General features: G+C 44.7%; 1 protein-coding gene across 1 annotated transcript in view; it reads right to left on the minus strand.

The window, feature by feature from the left end:
• The window catches only part of LOC133561165 (somatostatin receptor type 5-like), a 46,116-nt gene that overhangs the window by 36,512 nt on the left and 397 nt on the right, over positions 1 to 9,207 (minus strand). The gene's annotated exons all lie outside the window — the stretch shown is intronic.

The following is a 9,207-nucleotide window of genomic DNA, read 5'->3' on the forward strand; positions in this document are numbered from 1 at the left end:
AACAGATGTTTCTACAATGTGTACGGAGATACAGATGTGTCTGCTGTGTAAATGGATACACGGATGTTTCTACTATGTGAATGACGTACAGATGTGTGAATAGAACAACAGATGTTTCTACAATGTGAATGGACATACAGATGTGTGAATGGATCAACGGATTTTTCTACAATGTGTATGGACATACAGATGTGTCTGCTGTGTAAATACATAAAGGGATGTTTCTACTATGTGAATGGACATACAGATGTGTCTACTGTTTAAATGGATAAACAGATGTTTGTACTATGTGAATGAACATACAGATGTGTCTACTGTTTAAATGGATAAATAGATGTTTGTACTATGTGAATGAACATGTAAATATTTTTACTATGTAAATGGACAGACGGTTGTTTCTGCAGTGTAAATGGATAAACGCAGGTTTCTACTATGTGAATGAACATGTAAATAATAAATAAATAAATGGGTTGTACTTGTATAGCGCTTTTCTACCTTCAAGGTACTCAAAGCGCTTTGACACTACTTCCACATTTACCCATTCACACACACATTCACACACTGATGGAGAGAGCTGCCATGCAAGGCGCCAACCAGCACCCATCAGGAGCAAGGGTGAAGTGTCTTGCTCAGGACACAACGGACGTGGCGAGGTTGGTTCTAGGTGGGATTTGAACCAGTGACACTCGGGTTGCGCACGGCCACTTTCCCCACTGCGCCACGCCGTCCCTAATGTAAATATTTTTACTATGTAAATGGGCAAACGGATGTTTCTACTATATGAATGGAAATACAGATGTGTGAATGGATCAACGGATGTTTCTACTATGTGTATGGACATACAGATGTCTGCTGTGTAAATGGATTAGCGGATGTTTCTACTATGTGAATGGATAAACGGATGTTTCTACAATGTGAATGGACATACAGATGTGTGAATGGATCAACGGATGTTTCTACAATGTGTATGGACATACAGATGTGTCTTCTGTGTAAATGGATAAACGGATGTTTCTACTATGTGTATGGACATACAGATGTGTCTACTATGTAAATGGATAAACGGATGTTTCTACTATGTGAATGGACATGCAGATGTGTGAATGGATCAACGGATGTTTCTACAATGTGTATGGACATACAGATGCGTCTACTGTGTAAATGTATGAACGGATGTTTCTACTATGTGAATGGACATACAGATGTGTGAATGGATAAATGGATGTTTCTACAATGTGAATGGACATACAGATGTGTGAATGGATCAACGGATGTTTCTACAATGTGTATGGACATACGGATGTGTCTGCTGTGTAAATGGATAAACGAATTTTTCTACTATGTGAATGGACATACAGATGTGTGGATGAATCAACAGTTGTTTCTACTATGTGAATGAACATACAGATGTGTCTACTGTTTAAATGGATAAACAGATGTTTCTACTATGTGAATGGACATACAGATGTGTGGATGAATCAACAGTTGTTTCTACTATGTGAATGGACATACAGATGTGTCTACTGTTTAAATGGATAAACACATGTTTCTACTATGTGAATGAACATGTAAATATTTTCACTATGTAAATGGGCAAACGGATGTTTCTACTATGTCAATGGACATACAGATGTGTGAATGGATCAACGGATGTTTCTACAATGTGTATGGACATACAGATGTGTCTGCTGTGTAAACGGATAAACGCATGTTTCTACTATGTGAATGAACATGTAGATATTTTTACTATGTAAATGGAGAGACGGTTGTTTCTGCAGTGTAAATGGACGAACACATGTTTCTACTACGTGAATGAACATGTAAATATTTTTACTATGTAAATGGGCAAACGGATGTTTCTACTATGTGAATGGACATACGGATGTGTGAATCGATCAACGGATGATTTTACAATGTGTATGGACATACCGATGTGTCTACTGTTTAAGTGGATAAACAGATGTTTGTACTATGTGAATGAACATGTAAATATTTTTACTATGTAAATGGACAGACGGTTGTTTCTGCACTGTAAATGGATAAAAGCAGGTTTCTACTATGTGAATGAACATGTAAATATTTTCACTATGTAAATGGACAGACGGATCTTTCTACTGTTTAAATGGATAAACAAGTGTTTCTACTATGTGACTTGACAGACAGCTTTTTTGACTGTGTGAACGAAGAGACAGATGTTTCTACCGTGTAAATGGACAAACAGATGTTTCTACTATGTGAATGGACATGTAAAGTATTTTACCATGTAAATGGACATACAAATGTTTCTACTGTGTAAATAGATAAACATGTTTCTACAATGTCAATGGACAGACAGATGTTTCTACTGTGTAAATGGATAAACATATGTTTCTACTATGTGAATGGTCATTTTTATATTTTTACTATGTAAACGGACATACAAATGTTTCTACTGTGTATATAGATAAACATATTTCTACTATGTGAATGGACAGACGGATGTTTCCACTGTGTAAATGGATAAACAGATGTTTTTACTATGTGAATGGACATATAAATATTTTTACTATGTAAATGGACAGACGGATGTTTCAACTGTTATAATGGATAAACAGATGTTTCTACTATGTGAATGGACATATAAATATTTTTACAAAGTAAATGGACAAACAAATGTCTTTACTGTGTATATAGATAAACATGTTTCTACTATGTGAAAGGACAGACGGATGTTTCTACTGTGTAAATGGATAACCAGATGTTTCTACTTTGTGAATGGACATATAAATATTTTTACTATGTAAATGGACAAACAAATGTCTACTGTGTATATAGATAAACACGTTTCTAATATGTGAATGGACAGACGGAAGTTTCTACTGTGTAAATGGATAAACAGATGTTTGTACTATGTGAACGGACATATAAATATTTTTACTATGTAAATGGACAGACGGATGTTTTTAATATGTAAATGAAAAACCATGTGTTTCTACTATGTGAATTGACAGACAACTATTTTGACTGTGAATGGACAGAAAGATGTTTCTACGGTGTAAATGGATAAACAGAGGTTTCTACTATGTGAATGGACATATAAATATTTCTTCTGTGTAAGTAGATCAACATGTTTGTATACTATGTCAAAAGACATACAGCCGTTTCTACTGTGTAAATGGATAAACAGATGTTTTTACTATGTGAATGGACATATAAATATTTTTCCTATGTAAATGGACATACAAATGTTTCTACTGTGTAAATGGATAAACATATGCCTCCACTATACGAATGGACGGACAGACTTTTCAAATATGTGGTGGACTGACAAATGTTTACTAAATGTGTTTATATAAATGGACAAACATATGTTACTACTGCATGGATGGACGGAGAGATGTATCTGCTATGTGAATGCACAGTCAGATGTTTACCTATGTACACATGTATATAAATGCATAGGCAGATATTTACATATGTGTCTATGCGAATGGACTTCCCAGCATGTTCTAGCCACGGTTTCCAACACTTCATGTCATGTGTCCCAAGAGTAGATCAGCAGTTAAGCAACAGTTTAAGTCTCTCTCTCACTCTCTCTTTGATAACGCCCCAAGCAAATATTGATTAACTCATTGATGGATCGATCCGCCTCCCAATGTCTACAGCTAAAACCTGGGACCACCTCCGCGCAGCTGAGGTGAAACGATCCTCATGACCGACAGACAGACACGCAGACGGAGACTAAACGAGAAGTCAACAACACCCGGAGCAAAGTCCAAAGACATAGAGAGGTTTCTACTTGTAAAAATGTTAAACAGATGGACATCTAGGTATTTTAACTGTGTATTTTAACTATGTGAATGGACATACAAATGTTTCTATGGTGTAAATAGATAACCATGTGTCTACTATGTGAATGGACAGACAGATTTGTATACTATGTCAATGGACGGACCGATGTTTCTACTATTTGAATGGACATAAATATTCATACTTTGTCAATGGACAGACATATGTTTCTACTGTGTAAATGGATAAACGGATGTTTCTACTAAGAGAGTGGACATATAAATATCGATGAAATTATTGACGGATTGATCCGCCTGCCAATGTCTACAGCTAAAACCTGGGAGAACCCCCGCGCAGCTGAGGTGCAACGATCCCCGTGACCGACTGAGACGGACTAAACGGGAAGTGATTGTTGACCAAAGACAACAACACCCGGAGCAAAGTCCAAAGACCCTAGGTACACAACGCAATCAGACACACAAACACACAACTTCTGTTGACGGTTGACTAACGTCGTCAGTATCCGTGACTGATCGTTCACTATGTTTCCACGAACTAAATTAGTCGATTTCTCAAATAGTGACCTATGACGTCACACTAGCCGTCTGCGGATCCTTACGACTTGTTTTAAGTGATGTCCAATGATCTTGGATTGACTTAGACTTCCTTTTTTTTATTGTCATTCAAATTGGAACTTTACAGTACAGATAAGAACACAATTTTGTTGCATTAGCGCATGGTTGTGCAGGACGAAAAAGCAATAAGATGCTGTGGGGAGGCGTGGCCGGAAGACCGAGAGCGAGGTGGGGCACACCGGGGCCGACCCTGAGATATTAGGTGTGTGGATCGCCCACCTCTGCACAGTTGTATAATCTCTGCCCAGTGTGTAAAAGGGCGGTAGCCGTGAACGACGGGGCAGAAGATGCTGGAGAGCGAAAGTGACCAAGAGCGAGCCGCAGATGAAGACGAGGGCGGCTGAAAAGCACCTTCGACCTGCACTACGTATTTATGGCAAAATAAAACGAAGTTACAAACCTGCTCCAGTCATGTCTGTGCTTAGTTGTCCATTGAACCCGGACGACAAGGAGAAAGTGTCACATTTGGCGCCCAACCTGGGTGGACCACCAGAGGCAGGGGAGGAAGATCCCCTATGGGCTCTCGTAGGCGCGCTCGCCGGCGTCGCGGCAGGCAGCCGGCAACGGTGCCGGCTCCTGCAGGTGTTGGCGGACCACGTGGGGAGGGCGGCGAATGGCCCCCCCGAAGTTGGTGAAGACGAAGAAAAAGAAGACGAAAAAGACAAAGAAGACAAAGGCAAAAAAGAAGATGAAGTGGAAGAAAAAGAACAAGTGAAAAAGGAGGAGAAGACCGGGGGTACAGGTCGACCTGGCCGTCTTCACTTCCCGCTCCCTAAAAAAGGGGGCGGGGGGAGTAAGCTCAGCCGGTCGGAGTCCCGGCTTGCGTCTGGCGGTGGAGGGCTGTGGGGAGGCAGACCGACAGCGAGGCGGGGCACGCCGGGGCCGAGATGGCGGTGAGGAGGCGGGGCTCGCCGGGGCTAACCCGAGATGGATGTCAGGTGCGTCTTCACTTCCCGCTCCCTAAAAAAAGGGGGCGGGGGGAGAATGCTCAGCCGGTCGGAGTCCCGGCTTGCGTCTGGCGGTGGAGGGCTGTGGGGAGGCAGACCGACAGCGAGGCGAGGCATGCCGGGGCCGAGATGGCGGTGAGGAGGCGGGGCTCGCCGGGGCCAACCCAAGATGGATGTCAGGTGCGTGGATCGCCCACCTGGGCAACAATTGTATAATCCCCGCCTAGTGTGTAAAAGGGCGGCAGAGAGAGACGCGAGCACAGGGAGAGCAGAAGCGACCAAGAGCGAGCCGCAGACGAAGACGAGGGCGGCCGAAAAGCAACCCGACCTTCACTACGTATTTTTTGCAAAATAAAACGAAGTCACAAACCTGCTCCAGTCATGTCTGTGCTAGGTGGTCCATGGAACTTGGACGACAGGGAGAGACTGTCACAGGTGCAGATATAAATGAATAGCTTACTCTACAGATAAATACATTGCACTTTTGCATATGCATCCACGTTTATGGATGTATGTTATATTGTCTTTATATTCCAGCCAGTTAATCCATTTTTGGGGGTAATTGAGGGGATTTTTATGATGCGTTCAAGAATCTTACGGCCTGAGGGAAGAAGCTGTTACAGAACCTGGAGGTTCTGCTACAGAGGCTTCTGAACCTCTTTCTAGAGTCCAGCAGTGAAACAGTCCTTGGTAGGGGTTTAAAGGAGTCCCTGCAGATTTTCTCAGCCCTGGTCAGGCAGCGGCTTTTTGCGATCTCCTGGATAGGAAGAAGAGGTGTCCTGATGATCTTTTCCACCGTCCTCACCACTCTTTGCAGAGACTTCCAGTCTGAGGCACTGCAGGCTCCAGTCCACCGCTGTGCCGTTGATGAAGAGTGGAGCGTGGCTGGACTGGTGCTTCTTGAAGTTGACGATGATCCCGATTTCCACCTGGACAACAATATTGAGGGCGTGCCTTAAAGGCACTGCCTTTAGCGTCCTCTACAACCTGTCGTCATGTCCCTTTTTTCCTCCATATCAACAGCGGGCCGACCCAGTCACATAATATATTAATATATGCGGCTTTTACACACCCATAAGTGAATGCAAGGCATACTCAATCAAAAGCCGTACAGGTCACACTGAGGGTGGCTGTATAAACAACTTTAATGCAGTGACTAATATTCACCACACTGGGAACCCACACCAAACAAGAATGACAAACACATTTCGGCAGAACATCTGCACCGTAACACAACATCAACACAACAGAAAAAATACCTCGAGTCTCTTGCAGCACTAACTCTTCCGGGACGCTACAATATACAAAAAAGCCGACTTTTTGTAAACATAACAAGATCGGTGTTTTCACGGGTCAGGATGCCACCCGAACGCCTTTTTAGGGAGGTGTTTAGGGCACGTCCGACCAGTAGGAGGCCACGGGAAAGACCCAGGACACATTGGGATGACTGTGTCTCCCGTCTGGCTTGGGAACATCCCCCGAGGTCGATGATATCCACTTCTGGGTTGTCTACCGCACCTTGAGATCTGGTTTTCCAATCGCATAATCCGACTTTTCGTAAACAGAAGAAGATCTGTGTTTTCATGGGTCAGGATGCCATCTGAACGCCTCCCTAAAGAGGTGTTTAGGGCACGTCCGACCGGTTGGAGGCCACGGGGAAGATCCAGGACACAGTGGGACGACTATGTCTCCCGGCTGGCTTGGGAACATCCCCCAAGGTCGATGGTATCTGTTTCTGGGTTGTCTACCGCGCCTTAAGATATGGTTTCCCAATCGCATAATCCGACATTTCATAAACAGAACAAGATCGGTGTTGTCATGGGTCAGGATGCCACCCGAACGCCTCCCTAGGGAGGTGTTTAGGGCACGTCCGACCGGTAGGAGGCCACAGGGAAGACCCAGGACACATTTGGACGACTATGTCTCCCGGCTGGCTTGGGAACATCCCCCGAGGCCGATTGTATCTGCTTCTGGGTTGAGATCTGGTTTACCAATCGCATTAACCGACTTTTCGTAAACAGAACAAGATCGGTGTTTTCATGGGTCAGAATGCCATCGGAATGCCTCCCTAGAGAGGTGTTTAGGGCACGTCCGACCGGTAAAAGGCCACGGGGAAGACCCAGGACACATTGGGACGACTATGTCTCCCGGCTGGCTGGGGAACATCCCCCGAGGTCGATGGTATCTGCTTCTGGGTTGAGATCTGTTTTACCAATCGCATAATCTGACTTTTCGTAAACAGAACAAGATCGGTGTTTTCGTGGGTCATGATGCCATCAGAACGCCTCCCTAGAGAGGTGTTTAGGGCACGTCCGACCGGTAGGAGGCCACGGGGAAGATCCAGGACACATTTGGACGACTATGTCTCCCGGCTGGCTTGGGAACATCCCCCGAGGCCGATTGTATCTGCTTCTGGGTTGAGATCTGGTTTACCAATCGCATTAACCGACTTTTCGTAAACAGAACAAGATCGGTGTTTTCATGGGTCAGAATGCCATCGGAACGCCTCCCTAGAGAGGTGTTTAGGGCACGTCCGACCGGTAAAAGGCCACGGGGAAGACCCAGGACACATTGGGACGACTATGTCTCCCGGCTGGCTGGGGAACATCCCCCGAGGTCGATGGTATCTGCTTCTGGGTTGAGATCTGGTTTACCAATCGCATAATCTGACTTTTCGTAAACAGAACAAGATCGGTGTTTTCGTGGGTCAGGATGCCATCAGAACGCCTCCCTATAGAGGTGTTTAGGGCACGTCCGACCAGTAAAAGGCCACAGGGAAGACCCAGGACACATTGGGACGACTATGTCTCCCGGCTGACTTGGGAACAACCCTCGAGGTCGATGATATCTGCTTCTGGGTTGAGATCTGGTTTTCCAATCCCATCAAACGACTTTTCGTAAACAGAACAAGATTGGTGTTTTCATGGGTCAGAATGCCATCGGAACGCCTCCCTAGAGAGGTGTTTAGGGCACGTCCGACCGGTAAAAGGCCACGGGGAAGACCCAGGACACATTGGGACGACTATGTCTCCCTGATGGCTGGGGAACATCCCCCGAGGTCGATGGTATCTGTTTCTGGGTTGAGATCTGGTTTACCAATCGCATTAACCGACTTTTCGTAAGCAGAACAAGATCGGTGTTTTCATGGGTCAGGATGCCATCGGAACGCCTCCCTAAAGAGGTGTTTAGGGCACGTCCGACCGGTAAGAGGCCACGGGGAAGACCCAGGACACGTTCGGACGACTATGTCTCCCGGCTGGCTGGGGAACATCCCCCGAGGTCGATGGTACCTGCTTCTGGGTTGCCTACCGCGCCTTAAGATATGGTTTTCCAATCGCATAATCCGACTTTTCATAAACAGAACAACATCAGTGTTTCCGTTGGTTCTAGGAGGCAAACTCTTTGAAAAGTGGGACTAATTTAGTGCGTGTAAACAAATTGATTGAAGCCCGCACTCCCTGTGTCAAGGTGGCCTTAAAACTAAACCTCAGGAAGACAGTACGGCGTTAAAAAGATGCAATTATTGCAATTGATCCGTCACCTCCTGCAATTAGTCCCCTCTGGCAGACGTTTACCGACCCATCCATCGGAGCGGCTGCTGCCTCATTAATTCCAAAGCCATCAGGAACTCATCAATCCCTCGCAAGGGTGGAGGGGGGATCGATCAAGCGTCGACACACAGCATTTCATCATATCGGTTCTTTCCTTTGTCGTCACGTCGAATGAGTCGATACGTACAAGAGTACAATATCTCTAAGGAGATATTCCATTGACCAGCCTTCATTAGTATTCAATTCCTGTCTTTTCAACCGATGCATACGTAATATTCTTTCAATACACAACATGAAAGAACACGC

Source organism: Nerophis ophidion, linkage group LG01 (assembly GCF_033978795.1).
Source record: "Nerophis ophidion isolate RoL-2023_Sa linkage group LG01, RoL_Noph_v1.0, whole genome shotgun sequence".
Lineage (NCBI taxonomy): Eukaryota > Metazoa > Chordata > Actinopteri > Syngnathiformes > Syngnathidae > Nerophis > Nerophis ophidion.